The sequence below is a fragment of the Populus euphratica genome, unplaced genomic scaffold, assembly GCF_000495115.2.
Source record: "Populus euphratica unplaced genomic scaffold, PopEup_1.0 scaffold128.1, whole genome shotgun sequence".
Lineage (NCBI taxonomy): Eukaryota > Viridiplantae > Streptophyta > Magnoliopsida > Malpighiales > Salicaceae > Populus > Populus euphratica.
The window spans coordinates 59237-68163 of record NW_011500015.1 but is presented as its reverse complement, the minus strand read 5'-3'; the positions used below and the strand labels follow the sequence as shown (position 1 = coordinate 68163).

The window sequence follows — 8927 nt, the reverse complement described above, 5'->3', positions numbered from 1 at the left end:
TTCTACAGCACATAACAGAGCAAAATAACCACAAAGAATCATTGAGTTCTGATACCAATTAATACAAATGAAAGCTAAAGACAACAAATAAACATATAGCACAGAAATTTGATGCGTGAAATGGATTGCCAATGTGAAACTCATATTCATAACTTTATTTTTTAAAAAAATATATTGATTAAATTTATCTCCTTAAGGGGTTTACAAAACTTTAAATATGTGACAAACCCTACCTTAATTAGGAAATAAAATAAAAATGTAAAAATATAAAAATAATAACAATAAAATCTTAAACAAAAACAGGAAATCCAGGAGAAAATAATGAAAATAACAAAATTGCTCAAAGTAAGGCTCCAGGGAAAAATAACAAAATTGCTCAAAGTAAGGCTCTAGGGTGAGATTTTCAATATCTCAAGATCTAACGGTTTGAGTAGTGCAGTAGGTGCTTATATAGGGAAAACAATATTTAAAAACTCTTGCAAGAATTCGAGTCTAATCCAACAGTCGGATCAAAAGTTATGAGTTTTTTAAGCTATCATCTTGGTTTTGAGCAACCAGACCTTTTTTTGAACCTAGACATATTCCACCACTCTATAAATGCATCTACTAGACCGTCTATATAATTTGTTCTGGGGAGATCATCACTTAGTTGTGGCAAATCCATACCTGACTGTTTAAAATCATTTTTTTATCTTAAGCTCGAACACATCATGAAGCTTGTTATAAACAATATTAAAGTTATAAAAAAAATGCAATTTAGTGGATGATTCGATGGTATCTGGACCAATGTATCATGACAATTTGATATGAATAATTATTATGTTGTGTTTTCTATGAGTTTTTTTGGAAATTTAGCGCAATTAAAAAACATTTTAGTAAAAATAACACATGTAAAAAAATATTTAGAGATTTAGCACACTTGATTAACTCATTATTGACATCTACAACACTCAAGTCGTAGATATCATATGTGATTTGATTATTGCAAATCATGTTTGCGGCTCAAGTGTAATAGATATTAATAATAAGACTCGAGTCACAAATAGAATATGCGACTTTTGTAATAGACTTACATTGTGACAGTTTTTTCTACCATTAACTCTTTGAAAAAAAAATTGCATAATTCAAATAATCAATTTTCCAACATTAAAACATAGTTCATATAAGCAACATATAATACCTTCAATCATAAATAACAAATTTAGACTAACAATTAACATAACATAATATTTTATTAAAATTAAACTAACTATATATCTATTTATAATTCTCATAACATATAATAGCATGTAACTATTTTTAATAGTCATCTTAACTCATAAAAGGGTCTGAAACACTTGATGATGAGTCTAGAGCAACACTAAAACTCATCCAACTCTAAGACAAGTTTATAATGTCCATGTAGGTGTGGGAATGACCAATATTATCCCATCTTGTGAATGGACTTGTGATGCTCGTAAATGGGCCTGAGATGCTTGATAACAGGTTTGGGATGTTTGTGGATGGACTAATATCCCCAACACTCTCATGATAACCAATTTTATCTTCTGTTAATGACATTTCAAGATGCTAAGCCTCTGTAATTTCTTAAAGCCCATCATAACATAAATTGAGCATAGTGTTGGTCACAATACATCCTATCTCATTGACACTTTCATAGATAGTCATTGCTGCTTTTTGAGCCTTATGTATTAAGTAATTAATCTATATACATACATTAAAAACCAATTAGTAGTCATCATCCATAATAAAATTAATATGATATTTAATAAATGTTATATATAAAACTATATAATAGCATATCAATCGATTCCATCTCAAATATCGAGGCGTATAATATATTGGATTGCGTGGACGTTTTAGAAAACATGACCAGGTAGGTGGAATGAAACAATATGTAATGAATATATACCATCTTATGTAGGTATCTACATCAATAACTGGATGTTACTCCTTAAAAACACGATCTCTCTTAGTATCCCAAAGATATAAATAAGATGCATGAATCACCAACCAATTCCTCTCACATTTACCCTAATGACTAATACTGTGTACTTCGTCACTAGTACTTCATCACTAGTATCAACATAATTCGGTATATGTTGAGATTTTCTAAACTATTGGATTACCTAATATGGACAATGTATCTCAACAATGTTGAAGTAATGCAACGAGACCTATGCTAACTTGTGCTAAATGAAGTTGAAAGTATCAAGTCCTCTATATATGATATTTGTTATAATTTATTAATATCTTGGGGTTAATCAAAGATCATTATTTATCAACAAAACCATAATTATAATATAATCAGTTAAAACCTAAATTCATTAAATTAATCAGTGAACATCTATATTTATCAAATTTCACTATTATAATAAAATTATCATTCAAATTCATCTATTTCATAGGTAGTAATATTATTTTAAATGTAATTCGGTATAATTCATAATTTAATCTAAATCAACTTTAATTATTCCATCATATAATTTTGTTAATTCATAATTAACAACCTAAAATTATTGATTATTAAACAAAATAACCTAATTATTAATTTAAATTATTTCTAATTAATCTAATTTCTAATTCAAAACCCTAACATTCAATAAAATTAAATTAATATATATTAAGTATATATTATATCAAATTGATAGAAAGGAAAGTGTTTAATATATTTATAAATAAAAGATACGAGTAATGATAGTAACTCATGATAGCTGTTTTAGAGATTGTTTGAAAGTATAATTGTGTTTGCTTTTAAAATAGATTTTTGTATCAAAATATATGTAAATAATTTTTTTATTTTTTAAAAATTATTTTTTTACATCAGTATATCAAAATAATCTGAAAATATTAAAAATATATTAATTTAAAGTTAATAAAAAAATAAAAAAATTTAAATTTTTTTAAAAACATTTTTAAAACATAAAAACAAACAAATCCTTAATAAAAAAACTAATGAGTTGTCACGGTACAGACAGAAAAATAACTGTGAATATAAAGCTAGAGAGAAATAGATCAGTGATGTATCGCTACTGTGGATGTTTTTTGCTTTGTAATTTCAGTCTTTGAAAGCCAAGTAGCAAGTCTGCAGCCTGAGATAATTTAAGAACTGCCATAACAGACAGAGATGCTCACAAACATGTTACTTGTGTCTGGTGGGTCCTAGATGGGTCTCTGTTTCACTTGTGTGGCTTTAATGCATTATTGTTAAAGAAGTATACTTCTGTTTCGCGAGATGGAATCTTTCCCTTGTCGTGCTTGTGGATGTAGAAAACATCTCGAGTATGGCGAATGTCACTCCTTTCCGTATTCTTTGTTGGCAGAACTTTGGATGGGCTCCACAAGAAGCTAAAACGCATATGGTCACCGATCACTTCAGTTAGTCAGAGGTGCTCGGGCCAAACCCTTGAAATCTGTTTCAACTTTATGCACTCGAACAAAGCAACTATTACCAGAAGTAAGAACACTCATTTATTTTTTATTTTCTGACAATTTCTTTCCTCTATGAACAGTGGTTGATGCGTCAATCAATTATAGGAACTTTTTTTTACATTATTATGTTGTGCAAGATTCTAACTCTCACATTTACTAATGTAATTTAAACATGGACAGCGTCAATGCCGACTATGATATCATTGAAAATGGGAGTGTCGTTGATTAGATGAAAAAACCCATGATTACTCAACCGTAGTGCCTGTTATTAGTTGTTTCTGCATTTTCATCTGCAGGGTCCTCGAAGAAAAGGATAGCACATTCGAGGATATTGTAGGTGCATATTTAGCATTTTTGCAGGTAAGATTTGTGATGACATCCGTTCAAGTGCTCATCTTGTTTTCTCATGTTATCTTGGTTAGTAAAGGACTGAAGCTAATAACTAGTTAACATGGCTAATCTATAGGTCTAGCTTGCCTGTTCATGACTATTACCTGATTTTCTTCCTTGAAATCTCTGGACACTGGACTGTTTTTCTCCTGTACCTCTATGTTCTACATTTCTCATTTTGTTACTATTGGCTAATTTGCTTTTTATATGCAAGAAACAATGTTATTTTGAGTAACCAATGACTTATTTTGAATGAGTAAAATGAATTACCTATCTCCTTTTTCTTGCCTGTTCTGCCCCAGCCTCTCATTCCATTAGTTCATTCTTTAGTCGTCAAGAAGAAATGTGAGAGGTTGCCCAGATGACTTTGAATTCCCTGTAAATCTTAGTGCACCAAATTATTCTGTCATTGTGAACAGTAATTTTCCTTTTCTTTTATCTGTGATGAAATACATTATTTGAGTAGCCGACAGCATGTCTTTATCCACAAGTAATACCAGTTAGTTTTATTCTGTGATATGCTCTGCCTCACCATCTCCTTTGTTACTCATTGTAGGTTACTGTGGTGAATCGTGCCATGGATAAAGCACTGGAACTCCTGCAAAAGTTTGCCAATGATGCAAGAAATGGAAAGATTCCAAAAAACAGAATATGTTTTGGTTATAGGGATCCTTCATAAAGAGACGACCCTACTTGTGCCAGCAATGGGCAAAGCTTCAACTGCTGGATTTTGTTCAGTCTCTAGTAAATACCGAATTTGAGGTAACACATTCTCCGTTCATTTTATAGTACTTGTGAGATTTTGTTCAGTCTCTATTAAATACCGAATTTGGGGCAACACATTCTCCATTCATTTTATAGTATTTGTAAGCTGTTGAAGCAGCTATTATTATTATTATTATTGTTATTATTGTTGTTGTTGTTATTGTTGTTGTTTCCATTCATTTTATAGTATTTGTAAGCTATTGAAGCAGTTATTATTATTATCAAATCTATTAAATATTCAACAAACCCAATAAGTAAGGCACTGCATAATTCAAGCATAAAAGAAGGAAATAAGCCTTTTTTTTTTTTTTTTTAACTAAGCCATAACTTTAAGTGTTGAAGTAGCTGTTGTTGTTTTTTTATTTAATTTTAATTTTAAATTTTTTCTTTACTTGATGTGGGTAAATTAACTAGGTGATTGTATCTTTAAGATATTTAATGATCCATGCACCATTGCATTATTATTATTATGCATCCATGATTTTGCCTTTTTTTTTGGTTACTTTAGTAATTTTTATGTGCCTTTTGTTTTTTTAATTGCTGGATGCTGACATATTTTTAAAAACTTTTTGGAATGCAGAGAACTGTTTGTTTTTCAGTTGAAATTGTTTTGTTGTGATATTTTGAAAGAAAAAAGTTAAAATTATTGTTTTTAGATTATTTTAATGTATTGATGTTAAAAATAATTTAAAAAAATAAAAAATATTTATTTATATATTTTTTTAAAAAATATTTTAAAAAATAATTATTACTATGCTTTGGTACAAAAAACCATAATTTTCAAACTTTATCTGTCACTGCCACAAAAAAATAATGAATTTTGGTAATCTTCATGGATAACAGCTAAATACATGGATTAGTTAGCCTTTAGTTTACTTTTAGTACCCATATTGGCTAATGTTTTTCTTAGATAAGCTCACTTAACATAATTCCTTAGATTGGTTTGCTCTATGCTCAACGCGACCCATCATTCATTCGTCCCCTTTCTGAAGGTATTCAGAGATGTCTTGTGAGATGGTAAGTAATCTTCTCCCTTTATATCTTATCACCCAAAATGAGCATGAAAATGTTGTTTGTTTGCATATGTTGATGTCGGCTCACAGGCATGTCCAGGAACTCATGAAAATGAGTTTACAGAACCTGCTCCAGTTTCTGTGGCGGCGAATTATACGTGGCCGTAGTTATCGTCATTTGATGTTTTCAAATGGGCTACATATATCAAAAAAGGTCATCATTATATGTTGTCCTTAAAATCAACATTTCTCCTATGTTTGTTTAAATTTTGTGCAACAACAGATATTCAAAAACCTGAGTGCTCAAGGGGATTGGCGCAGTTTTAAATGCTGTATGGGATCTTGAACCAACTGACTGATTTTGAATTTTTGGTGCTTAGGAAATACTTGTTTAGTTGTTTGCGACAGTTGCTGCAAATATGAGTTTTCTAGAGGCTGTTACCTTAATTACACTCCCTACCTAGGTGGTGGACATCCGCTGCACCACTGATTTATCTCAAGCTCAAATGTGAGCAAAACAATATATGATTTTCATTTGTTTTTGTTGTTTTTATCTTGATTCTTGACTCAGTTATGGGGGATTTTGGTTGCAATTATGGCCTTCTGGATTCCAAGAGAGACATAGCATAAACAAAGAAAACTGTAAGATTCTCCTCCATTTGACAATTTATCAGTTCTAGCTAGTCATGTATTTACTCATTTCATGCCTTGCTTTCGGAGTTTATGTTTCTTGGATAACACGATAATTGTGTTACAAGTTCACTACATAAACACAGCTCAATTTTGAGCATCACGCCCCTCATAAAATGATGTTATTAATTTTTTTATCAGTGAAGTTCTTACTGCTAGGTTGATCTGAAACAACCCTTTTGGCTTTGACTGGTGTTGAAGAATCCATTATCCAGATACATCTGGCGAATGAAGAATTGTCTGTCTTTTTTATATGAAGAGGCGAGTGTGATCATCTCGTCTTTCGTGGAGTACCCTAGTTATTTGGTTGAACAATTTAGCACCTCTCAATTTCTCTCAACATATGATCGTATGTTAGTGTATTCGATAGCAAAGCGGACAAATGGTAGAATAGCTGGCACGGTTCGGTCACCTGGAATGTTTTTTCAGAGATTTACTCATCGCAGGAGCATATATAAATCACTTGCATTCTCATGTTTATGTGAACTAGCAATCAACTTACCAACAAACTCTTCAGATTTACATTTAGTGTCTTGCATAATTATTTCAATTTAAAAATTTAAATTATTAAATAAAATTCTAAGATATAATTTATGTTATTTTTAATAAATATCCTTTCAAACAATTTTTTTTTTTAACTTTCAAACTTAGATATACATACTACTTTGTGTTTAATTTTTATCAAATAAATATAAATGGTAAAATTTGAATTTATAACTATTTTATCATTAAAATTTTGATACTATATTAAAAATCAATTCAATCCCCAAATCTTAAATTATTAAATAAAATTCTAAAATATAATTTATATTATTCTTCAATAAATTATATTCCTCATGTTAAACATAGTTAGTGTAGCTTTTTCACATAGATATACGAATACTAGCTATCTCGTGCAGTTTGGTTTGAAATTTTATGTCATGAAATTGAAGTTATATATAGCATAGTTTTCAGAATACTAGCAATCTCCTGCAGTTTGGTTTGAAATTTTATATCATGAAATTGAGGTTATATATAGCATAGTTTTCAGACTAGGCCTGGTAGCCAGCTCAATCTAAAGTCTGGTAGCCAGCTCAATCCAAAGTCTGGATTCTGAGTTTTGACCTGATTACTGGGTCGCTCGAGTTAATGTTTTAAAATTAAAATTATATTATTTTAATAAAAAAAAAATTAATGGGTTGCAACTAGGTTTTTGACTGGGTCAATCAGGTAACATCGAGTTTTTTCTTTCTTTATATTTGGCCCGGTTTCAACTCTAGATCCACTCACCGAGCCGGGTCATGTTTCACAATATTATATATTATAGTATGACTTTTGTAGTTTCACAATATTATAGTATGACTTTTGTAATTTACTCCTGTTGTTTTCTTAACTTTTGAGACAAGGTAAATTTTGATTTAATTAAAACTTAAACTTTTAATTTTTGATTTGTGGATTATAACTTATATTGCATTAATTCTCTTTTTTCATAAAAGAAAAAAAACTATTTTGAATCATTTTTATCAAATATATTCTTAATTTAAAGTCATTTTACCTCATATTTGATTTAAGATATTCATGAAAAAACAACTTTTGAATTATAATTTAAAATAAAAAGCCATGAGTTAAGAGTCAAGCCAAACAGACTTAAAACTTTCATTAAAAAAATAATAATCCTTGTTCTTGAATGTGAAGGGGGAAGAGCATGCATCTCTAGAATCTCTTAATCAGCATTTTGGAGGACTATCATGGTTTATATTCCGGTAACTACTTGACAAGTCACCAGAGTATATGATTTTGGTTTTTATTACTGTGGCCAACCTGTTTTTTTTAAAAAAATTATTTTTTAATTATTTTTATAAGCGGATATCAAAAATAAAATTTAAAAATAAATAAATATATAATTTTGTTAGATTTCTAAATAAAAATATTTTAAAAAATTAATATAAAAATATAAAACATTAGTTTTATAATACACCTGGCGTGGGCTCGCGGAGATCCAAAGTCCACGTACCCATGTTAATGATCATCATTACATGGAGTGGCTAATCATGTTTGCCGGCTACAACTTCTAACCAAAGGCTAAATTTTGTATCAGCAATTTCAGTTAAGTGGGTTCAATGATTTTTACTCGAATCAAATCAAGATCATGATATGAGCTTCATGTTACTTACTCAGACCCCTCTCGGCTGATAAAGTTTAAAGTGTGGCAGTGGTAACTATCAATACTTTCTCTACAAGATGGAGATAAATACAAAGAGAAAGAACAAAAAAATATTTTTAGAAATATTCCTTCTTGGGTTTTGATTTTGATGTGTTTTTCTTCTTATCATTTATATCTCCTCGAAGTAGATTCATGAAGTATTGATATACAAGATTTGAAAAAGGAAAAAAGAAAGCCTAATTACAAGAACTAGCTCAGAGCAGCTCCAACGGACGAGGCATACGGAGAGCTAAAACTGTTTTGCCTATTTAATTATTTCTGTTCATGTTCCAACGGGCAAGCTAAACAAATAGCCATTTTGGCTATTTGTTTTGTTAACAGCCATTTCTACATTTAACTGTAGAAATGGCTATTTTTATAGCCGTTGGCTAATAATTTTTTTTTTTAAAAATTAAAAAAAATAACATTTTTACAATGCTAGTGACATCTGGAAT

General features: G+C 29.8%; 1 long non-coding RNA gene across 2 annotated transcripts; it reads left to right on the top strand.

Annotated features, from left to right (window-relative positions):
* Nucleotides 1-3010: 3010 nt before the first annotated feature.
* LOC105141623 (uncharacterized) lies at nucleotides 3011-4665 on the top strand. 2 transcript variants are annotated; one of them, XR_845429.1, is made up of 3 exons: nucleotides 3011-3457; nucleotides 3729-3792; nucleotides 4379-4665. It is a non-coding gene; the product is annotated as an uncharacterized LOC105141623 (long non-coding RNA). The 2 variants fall into 2 exon arrangements; XR_845430.1 differs by having other exon boundaries at nucleotides 3729-3849.
* Nucleotides 4666-8927: the final 4262 nt, after the last annotated feature.